This window comes from Camelus bactrianus, chromosome 3 (genome assembly GCF_048773025.1).
Source record: "Camelus bactrianus isolate YW-2024 breed Bactrian camel chromosome 3, ASM4877302v1, whole genome shotgun sequence".
Classification (NCBI taxonomy): Eukaryota; Metazoa; Chordata; class Mammalia; order Artiodactyla; family Camelidae; genus Camelus; species Camelus bactrianus.
The window spans coordinates 64,954,840-64,964,150 of NC_133541.1; positions in this window are offsets into that span (position 1 = coordinate 64,954,840).

Below are 9,311 nucleotides of genomic sequence, written 5' to 3' on the forward strand. Positions count from 1 at the left end.
TTAAAAAAAAAAAAAAGATTTAAACCCACAGTACCAGTTGTTTGTTGTTGTTATCATGATTATGATGGTTATTATGTCATCCCTCCTTTTTTGCACTTGATCTGATGAGAGAACTTTTTTAAAGAGTGTGAAATGAAGGACACAAAGACAGTATATCAATGAAAAGAAGAAAGTGGCCCTTTTAATGAGAACTAAAGAAAACCCAAATGTAGATGAAGTGTACCGTAAAAGCTGCTTCAAAGTCCATCTTAATTCCCTTGGGCTCAGTCATCACAAACATGTGATAATTGGGAGTTCTGCACGGAGGTAAGGCGGCTGTGGGTTGGGGCTCCTGCAGCTGCACCTCCCTGCCCTCTAATTCCAAATACGTTTTAACCAAGAACTTGGAGACCTTATAGAACCCAGGTTTGGCCACTTTGCTTTCAAATGCTATTTACCCACTAAAGTAATTAATTTTCTTCTTGAGTAACTGTGCTCACCATCCTCCAGCCCAAGTCACCCCCCAGCAGGTCAGAATATGCTGGGCCATATTCTAGGTTTTTGACTATTACTTCGTGAGCAACTCTGTTTAATTTTCTATTTATTTTTGGACCCCAGCCTTTCTGGATCACAAAAGTCCCCACAAGCAACACAGCAATAAATCTGAACAAAAATAAGACAGATTTCCTCATCGATGTGTAATAAAGTTAAAGGACATTGTTTTGTCAGACAAGCGCTAAGTAGAAAATAAATCTCAGAGTCTGGGGAAACAAAACGGAGCGCTGCTGGCATGTGTGTAAATTTACTTTTAAAAGCAATAAATCAATGTTAAATTAAACAGCTGGGTACCCTGTCTAGGCGAAGTTTCTGTGTTTAAGAAGACCTTGATGGGAGAAATGTGCTATTTAACCAGACACCACCAACAACAAAAAAGTTAAAATTTTATTGTGATCCGAGGCAAGACTGGCCTGGGAACTTCCCTGAACTTCAGAGAGGAAGAGGGGCAGGAGAGGCAGTGTGAAGTGTATCCACTTTCCACCCTCAGATCTTTACATATGTTTTCAGGCAGAAGGAGACAAGGAGGTTTCATAGAAATGTTTTAGATGTTTTGTAAATTGTTGGATAAGCTCTGACATCCTCTTTTCATTGGCTTAGGGGTTTTGGGTGGGTTATGGTTTTTGTGGGATTTTTTTCTGTAACTACTATAACCTGTGGAGATATTTTAATGAGCACATTGAGCCTATTATCTCTTTATTCTCAGTGTGGTGGTTTTGCACGGTAAATAGCAGAGTAGAAAATAAGGAGAATTGTTATTTCCTATCTATTATGCTTGTTTTCACTGAGAAGCAAACCTGAGATTGGAGTAGCACTTAACTGGGATATTTTAATATTCATTTTCTAAGGTTTTTTGTTTGCTTGGTTTTTTGTTTTGGTTTTTGGCTTCTTAATTTTTTTTTTTTTTTTACAAAACATTTCATTGGGAAACTTTGTATGTGTGGGGTTGGGGTAGGGGGCAGAACAATAGAAAACACAAGCTCTGGCTCTGTATTCTAAGAACAATGTGAATCAATGAGTTATTACAAAGACAATATTCAATAGCAGGAAATTAGGAGTAGTTTAAGGCTAACATGAACTGCACTGGATTCCTCCCCCCACCAGTCTTAAAGTGAAATTCCAGAAAGACTCAACAGAAGTACTTTGAAAACATATGTATTACCGAGATGGACCCCTTAGTCTTTTGAATTCAGATCGACTGGTTTAAAAGAAAAACATGGGGTTCTTGCCTATACAGAAACCAGCAAATTCTTTACTTTCTTCATATCAGTCTCAGAAGCTGTTTTGTTAGCCCATTTCCACAGAATATTCATATAATTAGGGAACCTCATTCAAACCCCAAAGATAGGAAAAGTGCTGTTTTCCCCCTTAAGCTACAAACTAACAGGGATATTTGGCAGCATCCTGGCTGTCTACCTTTGACTTTTCTTCAGCCAAAGGAATTATCAAAGACCCGGTTGCCTGGGGAAGAATAAAGTTATATTATTTATATTTTGAGGGCAGCATTCAGTTTCTGTGACCGGCCGTGGCTTGTTAAGGAAATGTGTGTCTTATGCCACTCAGAGAGAGCTCGAATCGCCTGTCAGGAGACAAACTCAGAATGACTTCTCAAATCCTGCTAGGTTTTCCCAGCGATGTGCTTTCCTCTGCGCTGAAGTTCTGGGAGTCATGTCAGCCCAAGGTGAGCCTTTCAGGCACCGCTCTTTGTCCCCATCTGGAGAAGAAGGTGCAGAATGAGGTAAACGCTGCGCTGGTTTTGGAGCTGGGGGTGGTGAGAAGGGAGAGGCAGCTTGTTCTAATTAAAGACAATAAGCAACCCTGTGAGGAGCTGTCCTTTAGCCTTAGCTGGAGGCAGAAAGGGTCGGTCTCACCTCAGTAGTTAAGTCTGTTTGAGCTGGCCGGTGGGGCGAAGAGCAGAAACCTGAAGGAAGTGCTGGGCTCAGGTGAGACTGGGCCAGTGGTCAAGTCGTAGCGAGTGCATCTTGAAGTTCTCCTTTACCTCCCAATTCCCTGGTCGCTCTGTGCTCTGTGCTGGACTCTGATTCTAACTTTGCTTGCTAGATGGCGCTCGGTGTCTCAGGACTTTCCATTTCAGAATTAAAACGGCTTTTTAGCACCGTTCTCAACTAGTTGTGGGCATTTGATTAGCAGAGTGCTGGTAATGTTGTTACTGCCCTTGTTTTTGTCACCCTTGTTCACTTTTTGATTAAGGTAGTGCCCAGGTGGGAGCTGCCCACATTAATCCATAGAATAATAAAATTGAGTGAAACTTTGCACCTTAATTTAGGGCACATTTATGGCTCAGTTACTCATTCTGATGCATTTCAAAAAGCACGTTAGTAACTTTTCCTCCAGTAATGTGATTGAGGTTTTCAGGAAAAAGATAAATCAGCAGATTCAGATGGTTATTTACAGTCCTTGAGGCTTACCACCAAGAGTCCACCTCCCGACCCCCCCCCACTACCCTTTTCCATTTTAGGATGAATTCAGCTAATCTTAGGGAACTTACTACTTTCATTTATCATTATGGTATGTCATTCATTGGTTGAAAAGTATTATAATTTGTTTAAAGCCCAAATACTAAAATTCATGGCCACAAAGAAATGTGTTTTAATATTAGTAATAAAAGCTACCATAAACCTGGTGAAGTGTGACTTGTGGATCCTAATGTATAATTTTAATCACTAGGTGATTCTTCCCAGATATTCAAAATACTTCTTTAAAACTCCTTTGTGCTGAAGCACAAAGAGACAGAAAATCAATAGTTCTAAGTTTCTGATGGAAAAAAATTAAGATGAGCCAAAAGAAAATGTATCTTGTTTTGTCGAATGAAGATGTCAATTTCACAGTACCCACCGCTCTCATACCATCGTATGTCCCTTAAGGAATAGGTTGCAGGTGAGGAAGGCAGATGGGAAAAAAGTTTCTGTGTAGATATTTTACAAACAATTTAACAAAAGAGAGTTTAACTTGCTACTTGCATTTAGGATTTAGAGAACTAATTTGTTTAGAATGTCCCATCTTTGGGAGAAGCAGTAACATTCAGAGCTGTGTGGTTGGGAAACCTTTTGTCGAACCTTGGCTGCTTTGGTGGAGAACTCCGCAAAGTCTCTCTCTAGGTGTTAGGCTGAAACTAGCAGGCGCTGAAAACCTAAAGCGGAAAATTTACAACTTGATCAGCCCCAGCCACACACCAAAAAAACCTGCTACTGGTGCAAACATATGTTCTAGATTAAGTTAGGCAAATGGCTCTCGTTTTCTCAGGGTTGAAAGTTGATCATAAAAAGTCAAATTTGAGTGTGCTATGCTTCCAGTGGATCACTGGATCCTGAAACGCTTACAAATCCCTCCCAACCGTTTACTCAAGAGATTTCATATATTTTATTACCTTCTTGAGAGCTTGGTTTAGAATCTCCTGCAAATTTAATCCAATCAGGTATTACATTCTAGGGACATGTATAGTTTTAAGAGTTGGGTAAGTTGAACCCTAGGCGCATTCTCCTCTGTAATGTGAGGCTGCTGGGCAGCTAACGTGTAGCTCAGTTGCTCTTAACGCTTTGTCTACTTTGTCACCTACAGACTAACTTTAAAGAGCAGAAATTTAACTCTTGGATTTATTTTAAAGTTTCTTTAAAGTTTTAGTCGCCAGAGGAGTAGGTATTTTTTCTTCCCCACAGCATGAGACAAAATAAGAGAGCATTACCCAAGCCTTTAATTATGTCAGGAAAGACTGAAATCATGATGCTTCTTTTAATGGGGGTAACTGTCCTTTGCAAACTCCCTGTGGTCACCCAGCCATCTCCCAGCTGAATTATTTGAAGACCAGCCTGGCTATTAAGATGTCTTGTAAGCAAGTTTAGAATTAACTCCCGATTCTTCAAGATAGCTAGCTCCCCAGGCAAGTTGCAGAGGATGGAGCCTGGCATCAGACACCTTGGGTCCCTTCCTATGTCATCTCGGGAACCCAAAGTCGTTCCCTATTACCTGCCCGTATTCGAATGATCATCCTGCAGATTTTAACCAATATTGTCATGTTGACGTTTGGTAGTTATTGTATACATTTCTCCCTTCCCCAAGGGGTCTTGGAAAGTGTTTAAGAGATTATTGATTTCCAAGAAACCAAATAAAGAAGCCTGTTCTTTTATAACATATGAAATACACACTTCTTTAACTAAATAGGCAGTGTACATTTGACATTGACAAATGGGTAAGAGACAAGAAAACTTATTTCAGAAGACTTTGAAGGAGGAAAAAAAGGATAGGACAACAGAATTCCTATTCAAGTGTGGGACTGGAATTAAAGAAAAAGTTGGATGGGGATAGGGATGGCTATCCATACTGTAAAATGGTTTAAAGTTTCTTCCAGTATACACAGATGATGAGCAAACTTTGTTGGAGAAGCTCCTTCCAGGGGGACCTAATCAGTATCACTCAGTGTCTTGATTGATCTGTTTTTAAAAATGAGTTTTCCTGTACTTCTTTTCTCCACATTTTTCTCTGACAAAGTGGTCCCACCTGGGTCTGGGAGTTTCTGATTTGCTTAGAATAACCCAGAAAAGTCATTCTGAAGTTGTGTCAAAATACTTTTTTTTTTTAAGTTCCTGACTAATTAAATAGAGATTTTAGCCACCCTGTGCCCAGGTCATAAGGGATATCCCCATGGAAGGAAAGAAATTGCCCAAAAGCCTGGTTAAGGGAACGAATGCTAGGCACCCAGGAGTTCAGTAACTGCCATCTATTCCACCCTAATCTCCACAACTGCCTGCACCAACGGGGGAAAGCCCCACGTCCTTCCCCAGACCTGATTCCCATTTCTTGCTCCTGAACCTCCGGAAGGTAAGAATGAAATATTCATTTATCCAAAGATGGAAGCTCAGTTCATGGAATAAGCTCCCCCAAAATATACCATGGAGATATTTCAGCTGTAGTTTCAACAACTGAGAGGTGCATCCTAGTCTAGAATATGCGAGTCTCCAAGTTACTGTTATTCAACAGGTCCCCTTTGCTCCCCTGCACGCTTCAGCTGCCAGGCAGCATCTCCCGTCCCCCTAGTTTTCACAGGAGGGGTGTGAGGCTAGTTTAAATAGCTCCTGGCATAGCCGAGTTTCTTTGCTAGCACGGACTTGCCTTAGTATTTGGGCAAAACGACTCTTGAGACCGCAAAAATAACCAGACTATGAGAAAAAATTATCTTTGGGGATAACTCAGCAGTGACTTTCCACACTAAAAAAGGGACAAAAATTTGGTGTAAGCAGCAGTATATGAGAAAGCAGACTAAATTGTTAACATACAAAATATTTAAAAAGATATTTGTGTGTCTTACAGGATAGAAAAATACGGTGTTTTGAAGCAGAATTACTGTTAAACTGAGGAATTCATGGAAAGTTTTCATTGTAATACTATGCCAAATAGAAAATAATTTTATCCTGAAATGTATTGTTATCCATCTTACTGTACAGAAGTAATTTTGAAATCGGTTTATCGAGGCTATTTTATAGGAAAGAAACCCTTACTTTAAGATACCAGTGTTCTCTCTCTTTTTCACTTTACTGGACGTTTCTGGTTAAGTTTGGATTAAGTTGACTTGAAACTATTTTTGTACAATCGATATGTAATAGAAATTTGTTTTTAGTCGTCTCGCCTGCTCTAAACGTAATACTTCCGTCCTCAAGGTCGGTTCGAGAGAGTAGATGATTAGAATAGGGTTCCAGAGGGAGGGAAAAGATTTCATTCAAAGTCCAACAAGTGAGGCAAGTTTCAATAAAGCAAGATGTAATTTGAAATCTTTAAAAACTAGTTTTGTCTTAAGATTAGTGACTTAAATGTTGCAGGGAGACCATGAATGAAAATGATACCACAAGAAAGTGATCTTCCTTTATTGTGCTTTGCCTAGCCCGTAAAGAAGAGAGGGAGACGCACGGAAATTGGAGCTTGGAGTTAAGGTCTGAAAGTAGGAGAAGAGGTGGTGGTCGGTACTGAGCCAGATGCGCCCCCTTTTTAGTGCTGTCAGATAAGTTGCTGTCAGACTCTTAAGCGGGCCGCCGGCGGGGCGCTCGCTGCACAGCCACCTGCCTCGCGGCGGTAATTAACTAGTACCTGGGCGCACTCGATCGGTGAGACGGCTCTAGCTACCGACAGAGCTGTGGGACCCAGGGCCCGGGGGATCTGGAGGCACATCTCTTGGATCACAGGTCTCTCGCGGCTGAGATCACCAGCCCAGGGAGAATGGGCTCACGATATAGAGCTCTTAAACCGGTGCCCATACAGCTCTGGCCAGCTAAGGGGTGATGGTGAAAAGTTGGCCAAAGAAAAGTTGTGGGGTTAAGACTTCTACCACAAAAATGACTGAGAGTGGCGCTGCTTTCATTATAAAATAGACGCAAATTCGGGGAGCAGGCAAATGGTGTGTCAACTCTAGGGCGCTCTGGTTAACACCCGGCATGGAGCAAACAGGACTCTCCACGCACAGACAGTATACTTTTGAAACCCATTGTCGCTTTGGGCTCGGGTCCTAAGATTTCGAGTGCCAGTTTCCAATGGTGAGGGAGTGGTCGGAGAGAGGAAATTAGGCGAGGGCCGGAACTTCGGAGTTCTTGCCGAGGGGAGAGGGAGGGAGCGCGCTGAGTGCTGTCCATGGTGCTGGGAAGAACGCGGCTTCGTTTCGCTGTACCCAAACCGAGGTCAGGTGTGAAAAAGGGAAGAGAAACCGAGAACTTCGGTTCGGAATTTTTTTCTCCCCATGAATATGGAAAATAACGCTCATGGATGTACAGTTTAAACAGTCCTCTACGAGGATGGTTCTACCCTATTTCCCAGCCTGTACTGCTTAGTCAGACAGCAGTGTTAACTGGTTAATAGGATGGTTTCCTCCTTAAAGTGTTCTAATATTTCAAGGTAACGTAATCATCAGTTCTTGTACAAAGTATAGAGGAAGGCAGAAAGAAAAAAGGTGATTTGAGACTTTAAACATATCCAAAGGCACTTAGCCATTTCCAGGTTTGGTAGGATGTACCAGCACAGCAAGACTTAGCCTGTTAGATAACATGAGTTTATTAAGAGAAAGTATTAAAATAAAATCCAATTTTATTTAAATAATTCTCTAAACTCCACACTGGCTGGCCAAATGCTGCAGTTGTATTTTTTGTTAGCTAGAATAAAAGGAGCAATTTTTCTATTGTAGTGTGTGTGTGAATTTGAAATGGCTGATTTCATTTTAAGTTCTAAAATGGTAATCTAACAACTGTATTCTCTTAAAACAAATTTGATTTTTTAAAAGATAGGTGCCCAGAAAGCAAGATGAAGGTAAATTATTTTAAAATTAGGATTACAGAACTAAATAGAAACATAGTTTACCTACTAGGTGAATCATAGTTTTGTTTAAAAAAAAAAAGAAGAAAAAATAAAACACATGTAGGATTTTAGCCACGTGTGTGAAATACATATTTTTTCTCTTTACAAAAAGTGTATGTGTGTGTATTTACATATGTGAAATCATGTGAAAAATTTCAAGTAGAATATTAACTGTGTTTGGTCAAACTGGAAATGTGAAAAACAAGAAAAGAATTTATCCTAACTGTGTTAATCATGAAAAATCTTAGTCTCAGCAACTTGAATCCAAGTGACAGTGAAAAAGGAAAGGAACAAAAATTCAAACAGCTGACACAATGATCAGCAGCAACTGACAGCATCTCATTTGATATTTGATATCAAGCACTAGATCAATATTTGCAAGATCAATGCAATTTTAATGGTTTTTCTTTCAAAACTGTATGAAAGCCAAATTGTGACACTCTGTGCTAGGGTTATTTTTAGAGCTGGCTATTCTAGGGGATGATATTAAGTAATTTACTGAGGCAAAAGCAAAAATAACATAAAATAATCCCTCCCAGAACCTCCCAAACCAAAACCAGTACAACAAACCATCAATATTTCTTCAGTTGATAAATCCTGATTATCTAAATGCCCAGAGAAGGTGTGAACATTTATTGGAAAAAAGCCTCTTGTGTAATTAGGGTTAAAAAAAAAAAAAAACGAAGAAGAAAATAAGCCTTTGGAAAATTATTTGGAGGTACATGAAGATGAGCTGCATCAGAAACATCTTTTTCACACAATGGGATTAGGTGGCACTTGAGCAAAAAGAAATGAAAATGATAAAAAAAAAAAAAAAAAAAAAAAAGAGAGAGAAAACCTAGCCCTTTCAGGTATAGGGTCAATTGTCTCATGTGTGGAATTCTGTGGGAAATTTTTGTGTGTTCCAGGCAGAGGAGAAAACTGAGAACCCACCTGAAACTCGTAGCAAGGTCCCCAGAAAGGTCAAATAGAGAGAGAGAAAAAAGTAATTAGGTATATGTATTATCTATTATTTTCTTTTTAAGACTTTATACATTAAAAATAAAATGCAAATTGATCTGAGTCACATAGGTCACCAACTTATACATCTTTAAATGGTAATCTAGAAGGGTTTTACTCTTTATTTTTCAGACTTTAATGCTTAGTCAGACAGCAACAGTAACTCATTTGCGTACGAACTCATTTTGTTTGACAAAAAAATGCTAAACCTGTATTTATTTGTTTTTACAGATTCAATTGTGAAGAATTTTCACTCAGAGGAATCCACGACCTTCAGTCCAAACATCAGTTTCTGGGGAAGTAGATGATGGGGTTGGTGCAGAGGGAGTCTAACTAGATGAACATTTCAGAAAGGACAGTGACAAGGTGAGATGTGGTGATTGTGGATAGCATTAATGATAAGCAGATTAAGTTTTTGCACTAAAAGA